Raw genomic sequence first — 24761 nt, forward strand, 5'->3', positions numbered from 1 at the left:
ATATGAAGGCTGCAATAAAATGTTATGCAGTCAATTTACGTTCAAAACTAATACCAAAACAAATCTTCTCAACTATTCAATTTCATTTACTTTTCATCTGACCAATTTATCTATGAGATATCATTTGGTGCACTAAATTCTTGGGCAAGGCTTTTAGATTCTTTGCGTAGGCATGCAACCATGACTTTATAGCCTTCCTTCAAGGAAAATTTTCTATCTTCATCTATTAGCTCCACATTGAATTCTGTGCCCTATATTTTTTTCTTAATATGATCAGTTTTCCATGTATGGTTTCATTAGACAAAATTGTTTGCAACATTATATATAAAAATAAATATGAAATTTCATTGCTCCTACTTACAAGTCGAGACTAGAGATTCATATAGCCACCAAAGCCAAGTTTGTGTTGGCCAAACTTTTCTAGTCTCGCTTTTGTAGCCACAAATGTGTCCTGCAATCTATGAACAATTTCAAACATCTTAGATTATATATTTAAAAATATCAATAATTAGTGCATGATTACAATGTACTTAATACTATCACGACATACCCTTTTTTGTCCTATGCTGCTTCATTTACTCTATTTTCACATAGCCTTTTCTCCTTTGTATCTTCTATTATTTCATTCTATTCCATTGGTGGAATCATAGGAAGACGATTGTGATTTGTGTTATCCTTAAGAGCCCTTCTATATTGATCTCTCACAGTCTTTATATGCTTTGGTGCTCATTTGAGAAGTAGGCTAGTGTCAAAAATGTTTTTTTTTCCAAAATTCTCCTCAAAAGATGCAATCAACTAATTTTTTAATTCCACAACTTTTAAATTCCACCCTTTTATAAATAAATAAATTGTTAGATCAATAACTTTAATATATTACAATAAATGGAAGAAAAAAAAGATTATGTAGCAATGATATGAAACTACGTACCTTTTACGTATGGTGGGTCCAAATAGTCTCAATGTCATATGAAAAACATGATCAAAGAAAGCATTATTACTTACAAAAACATAAAGGGTTTATCAATCCAAAATGAGTAATGTAAAAGTAAACTAAATTTACACTTGAAATAATAACAATTTTAAAGCACCTGAAAAATTTTGTTCTTTTAACGAAAACATAGTTTTCTTGTTCAGCAACAATGTCCCTTCATATGAACCAATACTAATCACACGGATTGCTCCAAGAAATGGATTAGCTTCAGAAGTACTACTCTCTGTTGCTCTATCAACTGAAACATCATGACAATTAAAGTAGACACCAAATGAAATGAAAGATAGAGAGATGCCACCAATCACACTTTTATCAAAATTACAATCTAGATGTACTAAATGATGAATTTTATTTCTTATTGCATTCATAGTAGTAAAGAACATCTATTGAGCAATAGAGAACACCTATGTGAAAGAAAGGAAATAACATTGTAACAATAATAATCAACATTTGCATCATGAAAAGAATCATAAGTTTAGTGCAACAATTAATGTTCGAAATTCACAACAATAATGAATACAAGTAAAAAACAAACCTATGCAGTGAATATCATGAAATTGAATGGGGCTATTGATGTTCATTTTGATCGTGAGGCCTAATTTTCAAAGTTCTGGGAGACTTTATTTTCAATGCTTTATTCATATAATTTGTTAATCACAACTAGTATAGTTAGGAAATTTTGTAATAAGGAGAGTAATGAAAAAAAGTGCCTTAGTGGAGGATATTATTTTTTTGAGAAATCCTCCATGCACTCTAACAATACTCTTGTTCATTTTAACATATAGGACATCAAGGCAACCACGAAGAATTTTCATAGAGATAATATTATTGGTGTTGGGGGGTATGGGAATGTTTACAAGGGGGTTTTGTTAGATGGATCAGTTGTTGCTGTGAAGAGGTCCAACAACCTTATTTTCGTGTTTTCTTCAAAGATTCTTGTGGTGTTTATGGATGATTAGCATTGACCTAATTTTCCAAGTGTTGATGCATAAGAATCTTGTTTTATTGCAGGCTATTTAAGAATATTTGATTTTACAAAAGAACAATTGATATGTGGGGGTAAAAGCTATTATGGTGCACTTCTATGCTGTGCTTGTAGGTAAAATAACTGTTAAAATGAAATAGATACAGTCAACTAGCATTAATCTAAATATCACCATGAAAAGATTTTGAATTAATTACTAAAAAAATGATTTTTTGTAATAAGCATTCTTTTGTGATCAGTGCTAATATTAAATTTTAGCAACATGTGTCAAACACCATTTGGGGTTTGAGAGTAGACAATATTATAATAACCTGGGTTTTGTTTTAATTCGGATTGGAAGTCTACTCTAGTTGTTCAAAGTGACTATTGTAGCCATTCATTTTAGATGGAATATTTGGCATAGAGTAGATCGGAATTTGGAAGGTCCCATCTTTTGCATATTAATTCTCTAGAGTCTAAGTGGAGTAGAAGAGAGAGGGTGGCATATGTTGCCTTATGCAGACACAATGAGTAGTGTGTCCTCTCACTGAGCCTTTTAGGATGTCCTTGGATTTTGAGATCTTCTTCTTTTTTCTTATTAATTGTCATAGAATTCTTTGCACTAGTCTTCCTTTAATCATTAAATGCCTTTGGGGTTATCATTCAAGTTTGAGACTCATAATTCAATGGGTTTGATTGGTTGGAGTTGAATGAGTATGGCCTGTCTCATTTGTGTCTATTTGTCAAGATATGACTAGGAATAGATGCTCTGCATCGGTCTTCCTTTAATCATAAAATGCCTTTGGGGTTATAATTCAAGTTTGAGACTCATAATTCAAAAGGTGTGATTGGTTGGAGTTGAATGGGTATGGCCTATCTCATTTGTGTCTGTTTGTCAAAATATGACCAGGAATAGATTTTAGCATAGCCACCTTGTCTTGAAACTGCCAGTGTTATGTTCATGATTTGGCTAGGAAAATAAGTGTCATTTAAGGAAGAGGATAAAGTTAACTGCAGAGCTAAATATAGAGGTTCTAGGAAGGAGTTGTGTCAAAAGGGAGAGTAGCCACTAGTTATCTTTTGAAAAGATGCCAGGAGAGTATCCAATAATCATCCAAAATATTCTAAATCAACAATTTGCAACCCAAAGAAGGAATAAGGCTCAAATATTCAACATGGGTCTATTAAATGTCTTTCCACATGACCTCTAGGAGCAACGTCTAGGAGAAATAGGGTAGGAAAATGGTAAGTCAAGGCACAGGAAAGACATATAGGCCAAAAAAATCAGGAAGAAACAAGAAACTTGTTAGAAATTTATCTTTAGGTGTAAAATTTTACAGGAGCCATGGAATGTTTTATGTCAACTCTATAGGTAGAAGAAAATGTGGTGTAAGTCTTGCAGCACATATTTTAGAAATTTAGGAAATGGAAGTCCATGTTTGGCAACATCTGATATAATCATTCAAGTTGCCTATGTTCTGATATGGTTGGCATGCGTGCTTCTGTAGACATCATTTAAGCACTGATATGCTAGTTCGTTGTTCATCAACTTGTAGAAATACCTCTCTACCTATCCCCATGTCTCTCTATGTGTGGGTATATGTATGTATGTATGTATGTATGCATGGTATGTGTATGCAGGCTTCTGCAGACATCATTTAAGCATTGATATGCTACTTTGCTATTCGTCAACTTGTAGAAATACATTGCAAAATATAACACATTACAAAATATAGAAAAATAATGTTTTACCAATTCTAATGGGCATAGACAAGGATGTTTGTATGGTCCTTAGTGCTGATAATGCACCAGGCAATACTGGACTGCCAATGAAAGGAGGAGTCTGCACTTCATCATGAGCTAAAGAATACAATATTGTTAGCAAAGAAATTTGCAATGGATAAAGATCAAATAAGATACTAGCTAGAAGCGTCCAACAAAAAAAGGTAAGTGTTATAATGTTGATGAAAACAAACAAAGAAAGTGTTACTTACACGAAGGTTGTGCGCAACAACCCTCACCATGTTCACCATGTGATGTCACAACTGGCACATATGTCTATACAAGAACACATAAAATTAGAGACCATGATCCATAAGATACTATAAAATATTAACATCTATTGAACTTCTATTATTGCTTTAGTCGAATTATTGCTTACCTTCAAAGATTGGGTTCTACGGTCCAATTCTTTTCTCAGTGACTCTTTCTCCTTGCTTCTACCACCCTCAATGATAATGTTAACAAGATCATCAATGTATCTTTGTTTAATTTTTTGGTTGATGAACATAGAGTCAACACTAAGGGTGATGTCATGTAGAAATGACGCCTATATTTCAAATCACATTTGATCAACGAGCATTCTAGCTTTTTCCTATCATTTATGACATCAAATATTAGTAAAATTTCATCAAAATAACTCCAAAGCTATAAATAAAAGAACATAATAATATGACATTTTTTTCTATATTAACATTAAAAATTACAATAATTAATGTTTGCCTCCACTGAAGGTGTCTGAGATGGTGCATCCATGTCACCTTGTGAAAAAAATTAGTAAGTCTTAGAAATCAATAGTGAAATTAAAGTAATAAAATTACCAAAAAAAAATATTAATAATAAATTAGATTGTATATGTAAATCATTTGTCTTAAGTTAGGAAAATTTTTGGAGTAACTAATGTGTATATCTAAAAAAATATTTGACATGTTCTACTGAATGTTTATATTTGCACATATGGTTTGGAAAGAAAAATTTGGTCGTACATGACCCCATCATAGTTGACATTGATCCTACTTGGACATTTCATTGATCATCATGATCTTCATCCATGTCATCATCACCATCACCACCATCATCGTACTTGTCATTTTGATCATCGTCGTCACCACCACCATCTTCATTGCCATCATCATCATCATCATCATCATCTTGATCACCATCATCATCATGACCATCATCGCCATGGTCTTCACCATCTTCATCACCATGATCATGATTGTCATCAGCATCATCATCATCATTATCACCATTATAGTCAGCATGACCAAAATCATCACCATCTTCTTCTTCTTCATCATTGGGTAACTGTCATTCCTGATAATCATTTACTTCGTCTTGTGCTTTTTCAATATCTTCTTCTTCCATCACATTATACTTTACTGACCTTCCTCTTGGGTCATGTCTAACAACAAATGACCAACTTGGTTTGTGTGGAACACCAAAGTAAAACACTTGCTTGCATTGTCTTGGAAGAACATAGGGCTCATCTCTAACTGGCTCAAATGACCTTGTATTAATCATAGTAAATCCACTATCATGTTCAATAATAGTTCTATCAGGATTATTTTGATTCAGTCATAACCTAAACCATTTGAGGACAAATAGAACTATTTTGAATGAATTAAAGTTGCATTCAAGTATATCATCCAAAATTCCATAGTATCATTTTTTAGATTTTTGAGGATGTATGTTAGTTCTAGATGAAATATTGGTGACCACAAAGACAAAACTTATCCTAGAATCACACATTTTCTTCATTTTGTCTAACTTTTTTGTGCAAAATTTATAGCCATGGTAGTACATAGCTTTGTGGTGTTTCACCTATATTTATTCAAACATGTCAAAATTATTTGCATCGATCTATGAGTTGATATTAAACTTATGTCTCATGATTAGTAATCTTATGCATACCTTTGTATCTCTTAAGCCATATATTAGATCAAGTACCATTGGCATAACATTGGGATCTTCATTACGATGAACTTTTTAAACCAACAATGCAACACCATCCCATGTTAATGAGTGACCATTTTCTTGAGATTATTCAATCCATAGCATCATTCAATCAATATTGTTTGCAATATACAAATGTAGTGCATTCCACTCATGACCAACTATAAAGAAGACAATTACACCAATTAGAAACAAATTATACATTTTGATGATGGATAAGAATTATTAAACTACAAAAAAATAACTTATAATTACCTCTCACCCTCCTCAATCTACTTTTCCCCGTCATGTACTCCCCTTCGAATTTGTCATTAGAGTTGGGATCCGAAATGTGATCTACATGGATATTTGCTGCAAACTTTGGAAGATATTCACTAATGTACACCATTTTCTGGTATACCATATATCCCTCTATCATAGAACCCTTAGAATGTGCTCTTTGTTGAACCAAGCCCTTCATAAATTTTAAGTGCCTCTCAACCATTCACATTGACCTAGTTTGTACAGGTCCACACAATTCAATCTCCTCAACTTGATGTATGAGGTAGTGTTCTTGAGCATTGAAAAAGGTTGGAGGTAAACACTTTTACATTTCACACATAAGCCGTGGAATTTTTCTCTTCCAATATTTTATATCTTTTTTATAAATTTATTTAGATGATAACCACTTAAAAGAGATTCAACACGCAAAAACACATAAATGAGATTTCAAATAAAATTATACAATAGATTTCAGATAAAAAGCTACAAATCTAAGAAAAAACACTTCTAACCTCATGTATTTTCCAAGATCATATATAAATTTTTTAATACTGTTGTCAAATTGGTGTGGAAGGGATAGAGGTAGGAAGTACTACAATCATTAAAAATTATTATTTCAATATATTATTAAATAATGCAATAGGTAGTACATTCAATTTTACAAATATACTATAAATAGAGAACATGACTTACCTTGATGAAGGTATGCCAATCATTTGTTTTCAACCTTGGCCCAAAATCACCTTTCTTTGATAGAAGAGTGCTTATATTTGCAGCAAATCCTGTTGGAAATTTTTCTTTTTTTATGACTTTTTTTAATGCATCACTTTGTTGCTCCATTAATAACCAAGGAAGGGCACTTGTATTTATGTAGTCTCCATTGCTATTTGATTCAATGAAATCTTTTAGTGCATGATTGGATTCATGAATGTTAGTACAAATTTTGACAATTTTTTCTCTATCACGCCTTCCATCCAACATTTTTCATAGTATCTCCGTTACATTCTTTTCAATATGCATAGCATCAAACAAATGCACGATCGGGATATCCTTGTAGTATGGTAACCTACTAAATTGAGTAGGATAACTTTTCATTCCTCTAGGAAGTTGGTCATTGATGCCTTGATGACCTTCACAAGTATCAATTACAACACTAGTAAATATAAGACAATATCAAAATACAAATTTTAAACTTCAGACGACAAATTGGATATTACCTTGATGATTTATGTAGTGCCTACCCCTAAGTCGCATTTCTGTCATCCTTGCCAAACTCTTTTAGGCCAATTTTATGTTTGATGATTAGTATTATTATTTTAGAGATTATCAGATGTTGTTTTACACTCAGTTTATTATATGATGAGATTACTTGGTACTCTATATTTCATGCATGTATGATGATGATTCAATGTTTTCAATTATCGATAATGATTAGTTAGATATTTTATTATCACATGTGCTTTCTTATGGATACTTACCCCATACTGCATGTGTATGGTGCGCGTGTTTGTTTTCTTTATGAATGGTGTTTCTGATGTGGTTAAGGAAGGGAGTCGTAGTCACCTGCTAGTCAGGATCTACACGATGCACCATTTCCTGCCATTGTCTGTTTAGCTTAGAATATTGTGTTTGTACATGCGTGGATTTTATGCAGGTTGCAGGTATCGGGTATCAACTTCCCTGAATTGCCAAGATGAGCGTACCCTATCGCATTATCTCAATGGTAAGAGAGGAGAGATAAACTCTTAAGTCCAAATCCTAAACCCTTTAGCCAATTGTCCTAATTGATAATTAGGACAAGTATCTGAGTTAAGTACCCTCTGAATGCATCAAATGATGTAATTTCACGATTATAACCCTTTTTGTTTGATTTAGTATGTGTTTTTCTATGATGGGTTTTCGTATGTTGCTTTATGAGTCTTTGATGTATTTTCTATTAATTAAGTCTAATTAAAAAGATTAATTAATAATTTAATTTAATGGAGAATTAATATGATATCTTTAAATATTTAATTAATTGAGAAATTAATTAAATTAAAGAATTAAAATTTGGAGATAAAAGTTTAAGGATAATTTAGGACATGATAATATTAATTTAATTTAATAATAATATATTTAGAGTTCATTTTTAAATAAATGCTAAATATTATTGTTATTTAAATTAATTAAATATTTTATCAATTAAGTTTCTAAAATAAATTAAAAGTTGAAAGATATTAATTATTAAAGTTTCTAGATCGCATGATGTGAGCTTGAGTTGAAAATAAAAGAAATAAATTAAAAGATAAAATAATAGAAAATAATAATGTTGTTTTAATTTCATAAAGTGCACATGAGATTAAAGTAATAAATTAATTTAAAATAGAAGTCAAGTGGAATATTAAATAAAGTTATTTAATAATTCAACTTAATGTGCATTAAAAAGATAAAGCAAAGATTAATACAAGTTATTTTAGAGTTAACTCAGTGGAGCAAAGAGTCCTCTCGGGTGAACGCACAATTAGTGCCCCAATTTGAGGAGAAAACTCCTTATCACAACTTTGGGGTTCATTTTTGGGAGACAAGAATTTTGGGAGACAATTTTTAGAAGCGAATTTCAAAAGGAGAATTTTAGAAAAGATTTTCAGAGGAAAGATATTGAGAAAGAGCGAATTCTCTCATAGGTTTTCGAGGACTTCGCATTAGCATTAGGATCAGGTAGGGTCTTGTGCTTTGATCGTAGATTAATTTCATAGTTATCCTTTCATGTCTTCTTCGTGTCTATGGATTGTAAATCCGAATTCTCTGTGATGAAAGTTTAAACTTTTCAATACTGTAAATTATTAATTGCTTGTCCATAATTTCTGTGTACATGAAGAATAGTAGAGTTATTAGAAACCCTCATTTTCTAGAATAAAGAAAATTAGGATTTAACTTGAGATGGGTTTGAAATTAAGAATGAAAATTCGGTTGGTTAATAATAATTTCTCTATTAGAGTAATGTTGAAAACAATTAAATTAAAATATACTATTGGAGATATGTTTTATTTAAATTTTATAATTGATAAAATTTAATAAAAATAAATTTAATTAAAATCGATATATAACAACTTAATAAAATTTATATTAATAATAACAATTATTATTATATATATATGTTTTAGAGAAGGAGGTTTTGTTTTGCAAAAATGTTAAATATAATATAATTTTAAAAATTATAATGAAAAGTTTATATTATATATATATATTTAAAAAAAAATTAAATAATAATAATTAATATATAATATAAGTGGGGAGGGGATTGACCCAACCCCCCCCCCCCCCCCCCCCCCCCCCCCCCCATGTACTTGCTTCTGGTTTGCGGCAGACTGTGCGCAGGTCTGTATTGCGAATTCATAGTAGTACTTGCCGCATATAATAAGTGCCAACAGGCTTATAAATAGCTGCACAACTTCCTTTATAAAAGGGCGCCAGTTCCATGTTTTATTAGATGGTGATTTGTTATAATTTTTAATAATATTAATTGTATTTAGTTATTATTTTAATTAATAATATTTATTAAAAGGTTTTAATGATATTATTAATTATTATTAAATAATATTATTAATAAGATTATTAATAATTCTTAATTATTATTTAAATGATAAGTATTAACAAAGTTTTATTATTGTTTATTTAAATAGTAATGTATTTAAATAAGTTTATTAATAAAATTATTAGTAATTATATTTATTATTAATAATTGATAATTGTTGAGTTAGTAAAATACGTACTTAGTTTGATTATCATTAGTTAATTTAATTAAATATTAGTTTAATTAAAATTAATCATTGATGAATATAGTTAAATGAAAATTGTAAATTTATCCTAATATTATTTTAATAATATTGTTTAGATTTAAACTACTTATTTATTTTGATAAGTAACATGTCTTTAGATCATTTTAGAAAATTTGATTAGGGTAATAGTACCTTTTTATTCAAGTACGGGATATGGGCTAAACTATAAGGATTAAAACGCACCTCTTTAAATTTGAAAATTCACACTAAAATGAAAATTGGAACTTTTACTATGAACTATGAGATTGTGATGCTTTCTATGTTCTGTTTATGTTTTGGGGTTTAAGGTTTGTCCTAGTGTTGGCCAGTTTAGGACGTTTACCAGAGGCTCGGGGGTTGTGTGATTGTGATGCTATGATGATGATTTGGTCTCGATTTTTCTAAACCCAACCATGGTAATGTGATGGAGTGCTCTATGATATGGATGTTTTTACTAGTTGTTATTGCTTTCCAGTTTCCTTGTGTGAAGCTGAGGTGTATGTATTTAAGTTACCTGACTTAACCATTTTTGAGTCATCGATCAGTTGTACTTGGGTTGCTTTCCAGTCGTCTTGATGAGACTGAAGTGTTATTGCTATGCTCTTGATGATGTCATGTTGTGACATGTGTGACTTGACCATTTTGGAGTCTTCGATCAGTATTGTGATTTATTATTGGGATACTTTCTGGTTACTTGTTGGAGAACCTTTGGATATTGTGATTTATCATGGATGCCTTCAGTTACTGATAGAGAACTGTTGTGATCATCATGATTATTATTTGATGCTTATCAGTTGCTCATGGAGAACTGATGTGATTATTGTGGATTATATTTATGATGCTTTCAGTCGCTTGTATAGGACTAAGGTGATTTTCAATTGTGCTGTCATGAGCCTAGGGTAGGTTATCTATGTGTAGTGTCGGAAAGTGGCTTGCAATGAGGGACACGAGACCCCAAGTGGCTCTGGGCATGACTCATTGTAAGTTATTTATTTTAATAAGTAAAAACATCTCACCTAATTACTGACTTAAATGAATCTAATAAGATATCTGTATGTTCTCTCCCATGCCTCGAGTGCTAGTATAGACTAGGATGGGGTAGAGAGAACGCTTGGTTATGACCTTGCATTCCGTAGTATGCCTCGTCAACATGAGAGGATACTAGTGGCCGTAGGATCACAGGGGACCCGAGATTCCTAAGGGATTGCTTGGGTAACTTCCAACGTGACTTTTGCGATGACACTTTCCCGCTTGCATAGCAGGTTTCCTACGTGTCTTTGTGTGCCTCTGGGTCTAGATGTCTATCTGTATTGGAACCTTTGAGTTAGTATACTTTTAGGATTTCCTAGACTTAGAGAGTACTTGTGATTATGTGATTTGATATCCTATTTGGGACTTGAGACTATCTCCTCAGCGCGGTGGGAGTGGACCATTTAGGTTCCACGCGGTCGAGTGGTAGTGCTTTTACTCTTACCATTGAGATCCGTCCGTAGTCGCCGTGACTGGAGCTTTCTTGGTTGGTATTTACCTTCACTATGTTTTTGGATTATTATGATGGATGGTTAGATTTTATGATAGATGTTTTGTCATTATGGATGTATGGATGTATCATGTATGATGGAGGATGTCATTTATTTTACTGTACTTTGTATCATGGATTTGACGATGATGTATCTTTATTTTTACATATGTATATTCTTTTAAGCCTTTCATACCCTGTGACATGTACAGTGGATGATTGAGCATTCCGAATTAATTTTCCAAAAGGCATTCATAACAAATGTATATTATGGACATTGGACTTTAGTATTATTCTTTCATGTGGATGTGGTAGTTGTTAGACTTAGAATTAATTAAATTTAAAAGTGACTCAACGTCTTGGGATCCTTAAGGAATGTAACTTGTTATGTATGATTGTTGATGATTACATGTTATTACTTCCACTACTATGTGTTTGTTGTGTATGTTATACATTCTTACTTTAAAAATAAAAAAAAATGTTTAGCAAACTTAGTAAAACTTTAGGTTAATTCTTTTGGGTCTCTTGGCGGGGCGTTACAATTTAGTTGATTGTTTTCCAACTTCCATAGATGTGGTGTCATTCTTCGTGGCCTTGATGATGTCTCTTCTTTCCCATTGAAAAAATATTTTTTGATAATTCAATACCTATGATTATTGTGGAGAAAGTGTCTAAACTCATTGAACACCTACTTTCCTAAACTTCTCGAATGACAAGATTTCATCTTCAGATCACAAACTAGACATGCAAAATTTTTCTTTGTTTGAAGACCTAAAAGATCATTTACAATTGAATCATGTACAATTATCATGCGCAACTTAAGCATACAAGAGTAACGTGTAAGCACTATAACAGACCAAAAATATGTGATCTTAACAATATAACATACCAAAAAAATGAGTTAGCCTAGGGGCATCATGTATTATCCATAAAAGCATTGCATGAAATTGAAATTGGTGATGTCCTATCAGTCTAGAGATGTCATTCTATAACTTCAACAACTCATCAATTAAAGGCTCAAGATGCCATTCTATAACTTCAACAACTCATCAATTAAAGGCTCAATATACACATTCATATCTTTAACTTGGTACTTACTTAGTAATTGAATGAACATAAACATTACATAATTATTATGACCATTTTCATGCTCTATTTATAAATTAATTTAGATAACTATAAAATGAAAAAATACTTGGCACAATCATTGACAACATTATGTGCTCCCTCTTTATGGACATCCAAGGAGGAATGTTATTGTTAATAATAAAAATAGGCCACACCGAGTAAACAGATCTCATATCTCCATATGGATTGACATCAGCCACTATCAATGAAAGCTTCATATTATGAGCTTCTTTGTTAAAGTGTGACCATGTTTCTTCTATCTCTTTAAATGCAGAACTATCGGTAGGCATTCACATAATGTCATCTTGACTTCTATTGTGTGCATGGTAATCCATAAATTATGCCAAGCTAGCTCACCTAAATAATCATTGAAGATGTGGAATAATGAGAATGCATCGAAGAACCTTGTGAGGCACCTTTTTTGTTATTTGATCTGATCGATATCTACTAATATGGAAATCAAGGCATTCTATTGTAAATTCATGTTGTTTATGATATAGAATGTGATAATTGGGACATGCATGTATTGTCTGATACTTCATTCCAATCTAATTCATAATGTTAGATAATTCTTGGTATGAACAAGGAAAAATGTTTGATGGTGGCAAGAAAAACTCACTAATCAACCTACAACAACAAATATGCATTGTTAATATAATGAATAGTAATTGTATGCTAACATTGAAGATGATAGAAATGGCATACCTTAGCATATGTGACATTGCTACATTGGATATACCATTCATAACCTTTAAGTTCACCAACAACACTATAGCCGAGAGTAGAGTTGTTTGGGAGCCTTCGTATAAGGGCTTGTGTGCCTTTTCAAGTAAAGGTATATCAAGACCATCTTCATCATCATTATCAGATTCAATAGTACCATCATTGTGAGCCTCTTCATCACTTGCCCCAATACCATCTTCATCAATCATGTCCTCTGGCACATTATCATCTTCTTCCATGGAAATGTTATCCTCAGCTTGGATATTCACACCTCCATGTTCCTTCAGTAGGAAATTCACATTCAGCAATGGACAAAAATTATGGCCTCCTTCAACGTGACCATGTTGCCTACAATGACTTTGGGCTGTTGTGATTAGAATTCTTCGATTCTATAAGCCCTTACACTTTTTGCAAGGACAATAACATTTATTAGGGTTTTCTTCAAAACTAAGCCCAAAACGCAGCCATTATCTCATTATTTTTTTCTGGATTCATATTGTCAGGTGTCATCTTTCTTCACAAGAAAATATATCTACAAATAAATTGGACATGTTGTAGTTAATGTATATATCTACAGTTATGGAAATTGTTGATTAATGTTTTTAAATGTAACTAAAATGATCCTATAATTTTTAGAAGGCCTAGATGTTTGCAAAATGTGGAGTTATAGATAATGTATCTTAATTATTTACAAAATGCCTCAAAGAGATGTCACAAGGTGAAAGTTACTTAGGTAATATTAGTAGCATGCCTTGACTAATCCTAATAGCAATGAATAATGTGATTAATACATCAACTAATGAAGATGACTAAAAGATCAAAAAATATTAATGTATAGCAATGTTTTTCTTGAGGAAATATATACTCTTCAATAAGATATACAAGGAAATATGAATTAGATGTGATCTATGTGTGCTCCAGGCAGATGGACATTACCTTTTGAAAATTGTTCAATAAGGGCAAGCGTGTTCTTAATAGGTATATTTATTCTTTATATGACTGTACTCTCTGATTATAAATAATATACTTCTTTTCTCAAGTAATACATCAAATTTACAAGGGCTGGTATATTACATAGCAGTAGTTAGCATTACATGGTGGTCATATTGGTGGAATACTTTTTGTAAATATCAAAAATTTAAAGCTACAGTACAAAAATTGTTTGTTATTTAGTTTCAAAATTACTCCATGCTTTATTTTAAAATAATCAAATGCTTTTCACAAAGAACCTATGCAAGTAACTAGCCTAGTATGACTCCTAACTCTCATGCAGCAAAGGACAAAGCTTGTGCTAACTAAAAAAGCTAAATCCTTAGATTTTATTTGAAGGAAAAATTAGTTGGGTTTTCACAATGGTAAAATAAAGCAAATTGTTTGATAAAATTTCTTAGAGTTTAGGTTACAAAAAATTCAATATGAAACAGAGCAACTTCCTACATTGGTATCAAAGCACAAAACATCCTACTAACCTGTGTGTAGTGATTCAATATTAGAGATGGCTAATGTGGGAATAAGTCTTTTAAACAATTAAGTGCAATAAATTATTCAGAGATGTTAAATCTGTACCTTCAAATGAGGTTCTTGAAGTGATTATTATGCTCTTCCGTTTGGGAACCTAGATGCCCTCTACAAAAATAGTTGGTGGTTCTGATCATCCCACAGGAATAGAGGACTCAAGATGTCAGTATGCTAAAAAAAAGTCTAAAATAATTCCAATTGCATTGCTTTAGTTTGAAGAAAATTAAATTTGGGTTGAGAAATCTACCTAACCCTTGTGTCAATATGAAAAAACCTTGAGAAATTTTGTGTAGCCATCCTTTGAGAGGCCTTGTGAGGACAAATACTTTTAACTATCATTCATATGTAAGTGGTAACATATGTGCTCCTCACAGCTGCAAGATCGAGGCCTCTTTGAAACACAATATCTATAGCCCTCCTAAAAACAAGATGCTTCAAATCATTGTGGAAGCAACACTTGTAAATCATTAAATTTTAATTTATTTGCTTTGTCATCATACTTGCATAAAAGAGATTGTGTTCCTAACAATGTAGGAAGGACTTTGTAGCTTACACTGAAGTTTTCTTTTAAGAGTTTGGTGATAGAGCGAAACACTATATCACTTTAAATGAACCTTATGCCTACGTGGCTATGGAGCCATTAAAACCATAGGAACCATTGAAACCATGAACCACACAACAAAATAGTCATTGATTCCTTTTTCTCTTGTACTTTGTAGGAACCATTGAAACCATTAAAGTCTGACAGTGAGTTATACTATTTAAACCATACTAAGCCACTATACAAGCATAAATCAATACAAAGTCACATTCGGAAAACATTATCGGTAATAAGTATTAAATCTTGGGAAGGTAAAAGATAATTTACATAATATAGCTTCTATTTTTAAAAAAAAGATAAGAGCACATTTAATGATCCCCAGAGAGGTGTAATAGAAAAGGATTAGGTTTAACTAGCTCGCTGAAGTTAGGCACAGTTCAAGAGGCAGTTACAATATTCCTCTAGTTTAATTCTTCCTTCTTTCAAATGCATTGCATGAGATGAATTTTAGAGACTTGCATTTATATGTTTCAGTTGCTTTGCTATCTAACAACATACTTGTGTAAATGACTAGTATGAACAAGTTAGGAAATTTGGTAGGCTGTAATGATAAAATATAGAACATATGGCAAGCTATAACAATAAAATATAAAACATACTTTCATTCTTTGTAATTTTTCCTTAATGATGTCCTACAAAATGCATATCAAGACACAATCGATAAGGTATAGGCCCAATCAAGATTGTAATAGTCTTGTTCAAGAGATAACTGTTGAATACTACTATTAATTGTTCAGAAAGGTCACTCTTGATTATTTTCTTATTCTCTTTTTATTTTATATTCAAGGTTTTCTTTTAACAATCAAGATTAAATAGAAAAGGGATAAGGCATTAATCTATATTGTTTTTTCCCAAAAATCATGTTTAGGCTTGAATCTATTGAATACTAAGGATCATTTATATTTTCTATAGCTAGTTAATTCTTCAATTGGAAGAAAAGACACTGAGGACTTACAGTATGTAGGTATTCACAAATCATTAATCTTAGTTTATGTTTAAAAGTATTGATTACCAACAAGTTATCCTTACAATATCCTTCTTTTTGTGTTGGCATAGTAGGGTTAGTGGAGGAACCAGACTGAGTTGTAGGATAAATATCAGGCAAAGACCATAAGTGACCAAGGCTACTAGCTGCAAGCTTTCATCTCTCAAATACAGCTAAAATAAATCTATATTTTTAGGAATTTACTATTCCTGTTGATTGTAAACTTCTAAACATTTGGCTAATGAATGCAAAAGATATCTAATTCCTATTTAAATTATTCTCTTATAATTTTCTTTTGAAAACAATTAAGATGGGTTTTTGGCTACATAGTGTTTAAAGTGTTTAACATCTTTTAGTAATTTTGGATATGGCATGGATATCATGATTCATGACAATGTTGTATCTACACAAAAAGGGCACTGTTACAAAAGAAATATTTTTGGGGTACAACTGAACACAATATCCAAGCCATATCTCATCTGTATCATGTCCACATCCATATTTGGTACAACAGAGAGGAGGTTGGCATATCATTTAACCTTGCTATTATCTCGACCTTAATTTAAATAGAGAAGAGGATTTTCTAAAACAATCTTTAAAATGAATATGAAATGTCTATCTATTTAGCCAATTTCATATCTCTGATAATTTGGGATACTTCAGTATACATGATAAATTTTGCCACAACTTCTTCTATTTCTTTGTGTATGGTATTATATTGCTGCATAGTTTTTTAATTACATCTTGTTTATTTATTGCACCCTTTGTAACCAGAAAATGGAAATGTGTACAGAAATAGAAATAGCAAATTCCCTAGTGACCTTCAAGAAACAAAGAAGTGCAAGAATGTCTATGCAAAAAGTATAATATATTTGCATTGCCAAGAATTTTTGTACAAAAAGTATAGAATACTTGCATAAAGAACTAAGTTATTTTTGCAAAGAATGACTAAAAATACCTTGGAAGATCTAAAAAAATCAAGAAATATCAAATAACGACTACGAATTTTTTCCCAAGCGCAATGACAAGTAACACATCAACACATGCAAACACACTTAAAAATTCTATTAGGTCTTTCAAAACCTGAATCAGAGTGGGCTTTTGATAGCCTAAAATTTTGCATGCCCTCAATAATGGATGTGAAAGATTCAATTCAACAAATGAATTTGCACTAAAAGAAGCCCCTTCTGATGATGCAAAAAAATCATTTGAGCCTTTCTTATAACTTCCAGTTTTTGTAGCTTTAGTTTCAATATTCTCCTGACATGAAAAAGAAATAAAATCTAGCAAATTTATCCTCAATTAAAAGCTTTCTTAGTAGATGAAAAAATAATCAGCACATTTCTAGATAAAAGAAAAGATTTACAACTGGGCAATCATAAAAGAAATAGTAATCAAGACCTGCCTTTGAATTTCAAGTTATCAAATCGAACTATTTTCTGTACAATTACAAAAAATAGTACATAAAAGGAAACAAAGCCAAAACACAAGAAATACCTTTAAGACGCAAAGAAACATAACAATATTGAAAGGGAAATAATTACTTCAAAGAAAAGAAACAAAATATTTTGCCCAAAAATTAAGATAAACAATAATAACCAAAATAAGAACTTTAAGATATAAAGAAACACAATAATTTATCCTAGGAAACCCCTCAAGCTTGAGGGATAAAACCTAACCACACCAAAACATATCTCTTTTAATAAATAGAAGAAGTTTGAGTACAATGTTTTCAGTTGAATACATGATAATCACACATGAGTACAATGTTATCAACTAAATACATGAGTACCATTTGCTTAAAAATCTTATTCTAGAGCCAAACTCTTTCCTTACCTAATAGTTTGATCTTCATGTTTTCATATTTTTCCTATTCTTGGCATTATGAAGCCAATATTCCAAATACATTTGCATTTTGAGACTCTTATGCCTGTAATTGTATGCATTCAGATTATTTGAAATGGTGCAAAATTGGCAACATCAAGCCAACTTTGTAAAAAGCATATAGAAGGATGGCAATACATAGTCTCCCCATATTACTATTTCTATTGTAACATTTGAAGGATTATATAAAGCTGCTCATAATTTAGTATATTTTTCAGCTAGTAAACCAAACAAACCTTACTTGTGCACCAGTTTTGGTGACAATAAAGAGATCTTAAATGATAAGCCAACAGTGAGCTATATGTTGTAGTAAAGTGTCAACTAGGAGCTCAAGGTCAATGGCATCCTACACACTCCATTTAAGCAACTCGATAGATTAGTGAAAAGGTTATAATATCATATTGAAAACTCAATAATTTGGTCCTTGAGGCATCAATTGCTCATCTATTCCATCATTGTGCAGAATATAAACTGGAAGATATTGAGAAATGCCTCAAAAGTATCAGAAGATGGGATGATGTTTAATTTTCTTGGAACTATAAAAAAAAATAGAATATCTTAAAAATTATAGGTAATGTCCAATAAATCAGTGAGAAGCTCTATCCAGATGGGCATAAGTCCTTTTCCTTATGTTTCTAGAATATTTTCCCCTAATTTCATTATAGACATTGATTTTCACTGTGGTCATGTTCACTATTCCATGAAGTACTATTTGTAGGCGTCCATAAGGCATATATCCTACTTTATGATGACAGATGCTTCCCTAGGTGTGTCATCTCTTACACTATATTTCTTGGTGTGACAATGCAAAAAAGGCATTGGCATGACTAGGCTCCAGGATCTCTTAGCTCACCTTCAATAGACCTCCACAAGCTTTCCCTTTCACACATACCACTTGATACCTCCCAGTAAACTTCACTTTCCCTCCCACCCTACCATCTACATGTTTGACCATGGTCAAACACATCACAACCTCTATTTTCACATTGAGAAGATGCAACATAGGAGATGACAAAATAAAGGAATTAAGTTAGTATTTATCTTCATCAAGCAATAGGCATACACATGATAGTTTCTAAACTGTAAATTATGTTGTCTTCAATCAGAGGTTGATGTGGATTTTGTTTATGAATTACAGAGCATTTTGAGTATGGTTGGATTATCACTGACAAAGAAGACTGAATTCATAATCCTTAAGAGTGTCAGTGGAATGATAAAGCCATCTAGGTGAAGCAGCTTAGAATTTACAATTGACTAATAGAAAGAATAAAAATAGGAGAACCAAATCTCATTACTTTTGTAACTAATTGAGTATTTGGTGCAGAATAAACCTATTATTAGGTCCACCTAGAGCTGGAAAGACTACTCTATTGTTAGCATTGGCTGGAAGATTGGAAAAGGATTTAAAGGTTTGCTCTAGTCACATTTATAGGTATTAATTTAAGATAGTTTCTTTCTTTTTCTCCTTACTTGGTTATAACTGTCGATGCATGGTTGTATAACTTATAATGGTCATTCAATGGAGGAGTTTGTCCCTCAAAAAATAGCTGCTTACATAAGCCAGAATGATTGACATGTGGCACTGATGACTGTTCAAGAGACATTGGATTTCTCTACAAGATGTCAAGGTGTTGGAAGTAGATATGGTGAGAAATCCCAGCCACACCATATTCTTAGAACATTAGTAGTTTTTTATAGCTTTTAATTGCGCAGGATTTTATGTCTCTAAACATAAAATAACAAATCTTATTGGGTTGAATTTGCGAATAGACTTGCTAAGTGAAGTGGTTAGAAGGAGAAATAAACTAGAATTTTACCAGAGGCTGAAGTAGACCTTTTCATGAAAGTGGGAATTTTCATTGCCTTCTTGTGCTTTTAAAATTGCACAATTAATCAAATAGAATCTTTTGATTGCAGATAGAAAGAAGAACTAGAATTAGTTTGTGAGATTTTGATTTCCTATATGGCTGCATAAAATATTGCTTAGCAACTGTGTTGGTAGTGATGTTGGGCCGAGGCCTAACAAGATTGTATAATTTTCCTCTTTCCACAACACTTATTTTAATTATATTATTCTTTGTATTTGCAAGCAACATCCCTTGGAGTCCATAGTAGTCTTCAGACTGATTACACTCTCAAGGTAGGTGAACTTGTCATCGAGGTGAATTGTTGGAATAAGAAATTGGTACAATCATTTTTAATTTGATGATTAAAATTATCTTCAAGTTCAATATAGGAGTGACTAATTAGATCTTTAGAAGGTCTTGCAAAGAACCAAATTAGTAAATTAATATTCCTTTCCCTCTTATTTTTTTCTCTTATTTCTCGTGTCACTCTCCTGACTCCACATCACCTCTACACTTTTTAGTTGGTTTAGATTCACTTCTCTTTTCTAGTTTACTATCCCAATAATAGATCATAAAGTATGATCTAAAAATTGATTCAAATAAGATACACAATTTAAATCTAAATCTAGAATCCTTCAAGCATATTATGACTAGATTAATATCATATAAACTTATTCTTGCTCTCCTTACCAAGTTAGAATAGAAAAATATTATTCTCTAGGCAGCACATGTTTGACCTAGTTAATTCTTGGTATCTTTACTGACTCTGAATATAAGACCTAATTTTCTGAGTTACGAAATATAAGATTACTTTTAACTAATCCCAATTTGGAAATAGATTTTTGGTTTGGATATTTGTGTAGGTACTATTGTAGGAGATGAAATGTTTAGGGGAGTTTCTATGGACAAAAGAAACATGTTACAACTGGTATGCACCTCAAGCAATGTACTCAATTGTAACTTCCAACGTTTTTCTCTGTTTTAGATTGCAATCTCTAAAAAAGTGATTAAATCTTGTTTGATTGTAGGCAAGATGATTGTTGGGCCAAAAACTACTCTTTTGATGGATGAAATATCCATAGGCCTAGATAGTTCTACAATGTATCAAATTGTGAAGTGCCTATAGCAAATTTGTACACATATGAGTGCAACTATTCTCATGTCTTTGCTTCAGCCTACTCTAGAAACATATGAATTATTTGATGACATTGTGGTCCTTTCAAAAAGGAAAATTGTCTATTATGGACCAAGAGAAAATGTGCTTGAGTTTTTTGAAAGTTGTGGATTTAAATGCCTTAAAAGAAAGGGCACAACTAAATTTTTATAGGAGGTATACATATTTTTAGAACATCAGTATAGTAAAATTTGAAATTCATAAAGAATAATTTTTTTAAAGATCTGATTCTATCTAATTTGGTGATGGATTTCCATATCCCAAATCAAATTTTATTTGTTTATGGATTGTGTGCCTTTTTCATTGTTGATATGAATGCTTAACCAAAAGATCAAACTAATCCTTTACAAGGTTTTCACTTCCATTATCTTTCTCTAATGTGTGCATACATGACATACATGAGCTTTATAGGTAACTTCATTAAAGGACCAAGAGCAATATTGGGTGGACAGAGATATAACATATCGCTATATCTTTGTGGTGGAATTTGGGGAGACATATAAGAGATTTCATTTAGGAACAACACTCTCCAGTGCATTAGCTTTGTTGAATAAAAATCATTTACCTTGTATTATAGTAGCTGAAGCTTGCTTTGTTCAATCTCAATCTTTATCATTTTGAAGTGTAAATTTCCTATGAGCAGCAAGGACTCCAACTTGAGACAACCTGTTCGCATGTTGATGCACTCTTCTACTGAGCTACTATCTATTGTGCTATATAGAGTGTGGATTGTTTTGCAAACATCGAGATTTGATTTTAGCTAAAAATTGATTACTTTATTTATTGTTTGATTTTACATCTCTTCAGAGTAGAGCATTAAGCTAAGCCATTAAAAACCCATCTGAGTGCAAATAACTACTTTAGTTTATGAATCTTCAGAGGTTGAAAGCTTTAGGGAATGTTTGAAAGTAGCATCGAGTAGGTGAATTGGTATTTTAAGTCTAGACGACACAAATTTTTTATGGTTAAAGGGTTTGTTGGGTTGGAGTGGTTTGCAAAGAACAAAATATTTTGAGAGTATATGATTATGTATGGAAATAATTAGCTTAGATTTAAAGTAGTTATGGATATGGCTAGGTCCAGGTGCCACTTTGCTTCAATCATAGTTGAAGATTCATATGCTCCTAGTAGTCAAATCATGGAGAAGAAGTTAGGATTGAATTTCACTAGATTGTTGTGCATTTCCTTTGTTTGCTTCCTTGTGTTACTAGCTCTTGTTACATTGAGCTACAATGATATTTCTCAAGATTCCCCATCAAGACCTTCTTAGATATAATAAATGTTGTACAATGTAGCTTGCTTTGTCAAGGAAATAGATGGCATGGGGACTCAAAGTGAAGAAATTGAATTAGATGACGAGCAAAAATAAGAAATTTAAGTGTTGGCTTTAGAAGAGGACATTCAAGACATCATGACAATGAACCAAGGTATTATCACTAGATCCATGTAGCTATTTTGTTCATCCATATGGTTTTGTATATCTACTTTGAAATATGCATATGAGAAATCCTATTCTACAGTAGTCTTGGTAGTCAATAGGATATTAGTAATAGGATTGTTGCATTTGAAGTTTGAACCTGTAGCCCCTCTTACAACATACAACTTAGCTTTCAGCTCTTCTCCTTCATGTGGTCATAATGTAAAGGACTCTTTATTGTGCACATCTTTCATTCTTTGGTTATTGCACCAAATTTTATATTATTGCTAATATTAAATGAGAAAATTGTGGAAGGGCATTTTATATTTAGTTATAAACTAGAATGGTTGTACCTGTTTGTTAGTTTGATAGGCACTTTTTATTTTTAGTTCAATTTTTAATGTCAAGGAATATTAAAGCTTTAGGCCTTGTACTTTATTTTTAATCATAACAAAATTTTTATCTTACAGGGTTGAATGATAGCTCTTCTCAGGAGAGTGCTTAGAATATGGATCCATCATTAGATGGTTTGCTTGCTGGATGGGTTTAGTTCAAGCAGTTGCAAGAGAAGGGATTAGGTTTATTTTTAATCATAACAAAATTTTCATCTTACAGGGTTGAATGATAGCTCTTCTCAGGAGAGTGCTCAAAATATGGATCCATCATTAGATGGTTTGCTAGCTAATGGGTTCAGTTCAAGAAGTTGCAAGGGAAGGGATTAGGTGTATCGCTATTGAAAAGATTCCAAATATAAGCCATAAACCTATTTTCTAGAGAAGCTTCAGAACTATGAAGCACTCCATAGGAAATGTGGCCCCAATATTGAAATTTTTAAGAGAACTTTGGATGATCTTAAGTTTGGAAAAATAGTAGCAGATGCATACTGCTAATATGTTGTGTGGGTTTCATACAATGGACTTAGGCAATAGGATAGTGACAATAGCTGCTACATTTCTTTATGCCTTCCTAACCAATAGAGCACTTCTTATAGACAAAGGTGTAGATATGACTGATCTTTTTTGTGAGCCATTCCCTAATACATCATGGTTTCTACCTCCAAGTTTTCCCATGGCTTGGTTGCAACCTTTAAATAAAAAATATATGCATAAAAATCATTACAATTGCCAACAAGAGGTTTCAACATTAGATCCTTAGAGAGAAATATTAATTGAAAACAAATGGTAAATATTTTAGTTTTTAAAGCAAGAATCCAACTTTGAAACCAAGATCCAATCCTAGATACGATGAAGCCAAAACAAAAGGGACCAAATGAATTTGGTGCAAAAGAAAACCCTTAATTATGGCAACGAAGCCAAGGGTGTGTTGTTTTTGTGGTCAAAAGAAGATCAATTAAAATTTTAAAAACAAAAACACATCTTCAAAATATCAATCTCTCAAGCATGATTTAGGGTTCAAATCCCCAAGTTAATATGGTAGTATACTCCATGAATAAAGGTTGATTGCATCACGTGATTACCTATTACATTCATCTAATTCAACACCTAATTTTTGAAACCCTAGCAAAAATATTAGTGATTACCTATTACGTTATGAAGCTCCTTGTAAGCATTCCATGCATAAAATGAAAATTTCGTGGTTTCTACCAAACAATTAGTAGTTGCAATAGCAAATTATTGACTCCAAAGCATTTACTTGCTCTCCACAACAATAAATTTGTCAAGATTTGCAAATCTCTTGCACTGCTCGACAAGTAGCAGCATAATTCCAACGTCTACTAAATAATAATAATATGGAAAGAAAAATTTGCATGCGTAATAATTTGGGGCTTCCTACTATGCTTCTAAAGCTAAAATAGTATAGATGACAAAACTTACACGGCTCAAAAACACGATGGGGACTTGCACATTTCTTTCTTGAAACCCTTCGAACTGTAATTCCTCATTCACCATTTTCACGTGATCAATCCATGAAAGAGAAGAGATGGACACCCAACCGCGCAAAGCTAATATACCTTTGCACCAGTGCCCCCAAACAAATTATTGAGGGCCCACACATGTGTCTCTCAATCAATGATAGAATAATCGACCCTAACTTCCTAACTCAAAAACAATATTCATTCCTCAAAGCGGAGATGAAGAGATTGATTACTGGTCCTCTGCAGGAAGGCCATGTTCACAATGTTGAATGGAGTGTTCGATCATGACCATCCTATTTAGCTCGATCTAGTACAATATAGAGAAAGGGCTTATTATAGGT

At 32.0% G+C, this 24761-nt stretch overlaps 1 pseudogene; it reads right to left on the bottom strand.

Moving 5' to 3' along the window:
• The window catches only part of LOC149556982 (serine/threonine-protein kinase Aurora-2-like), a 46199-nt pseudogene extending 21745 nt beyond the window's left edge, over nucleotides 1–24454 (bottom strand).
• Nucleotides 24455–24761: the final 307 nt, after the last annotated feature.

This window comes from Cupressus sempervirens, chromosome 5 (assembly GCF_028749045.1).
Source record: "Cupressus sempervirens isolate cs-2001-9-10 chromosome 5, ASM2874904v1, whole genome shotgun sequence".
In the NCBI taxonomy this organism is placed as follows: domain Eukaryota; kingdom Viridiplantae; phylum Streptophyta; class Pinopsida; order Cupressales; family Cupressaceae; genus Cupressus; species Cupressus sempervirens.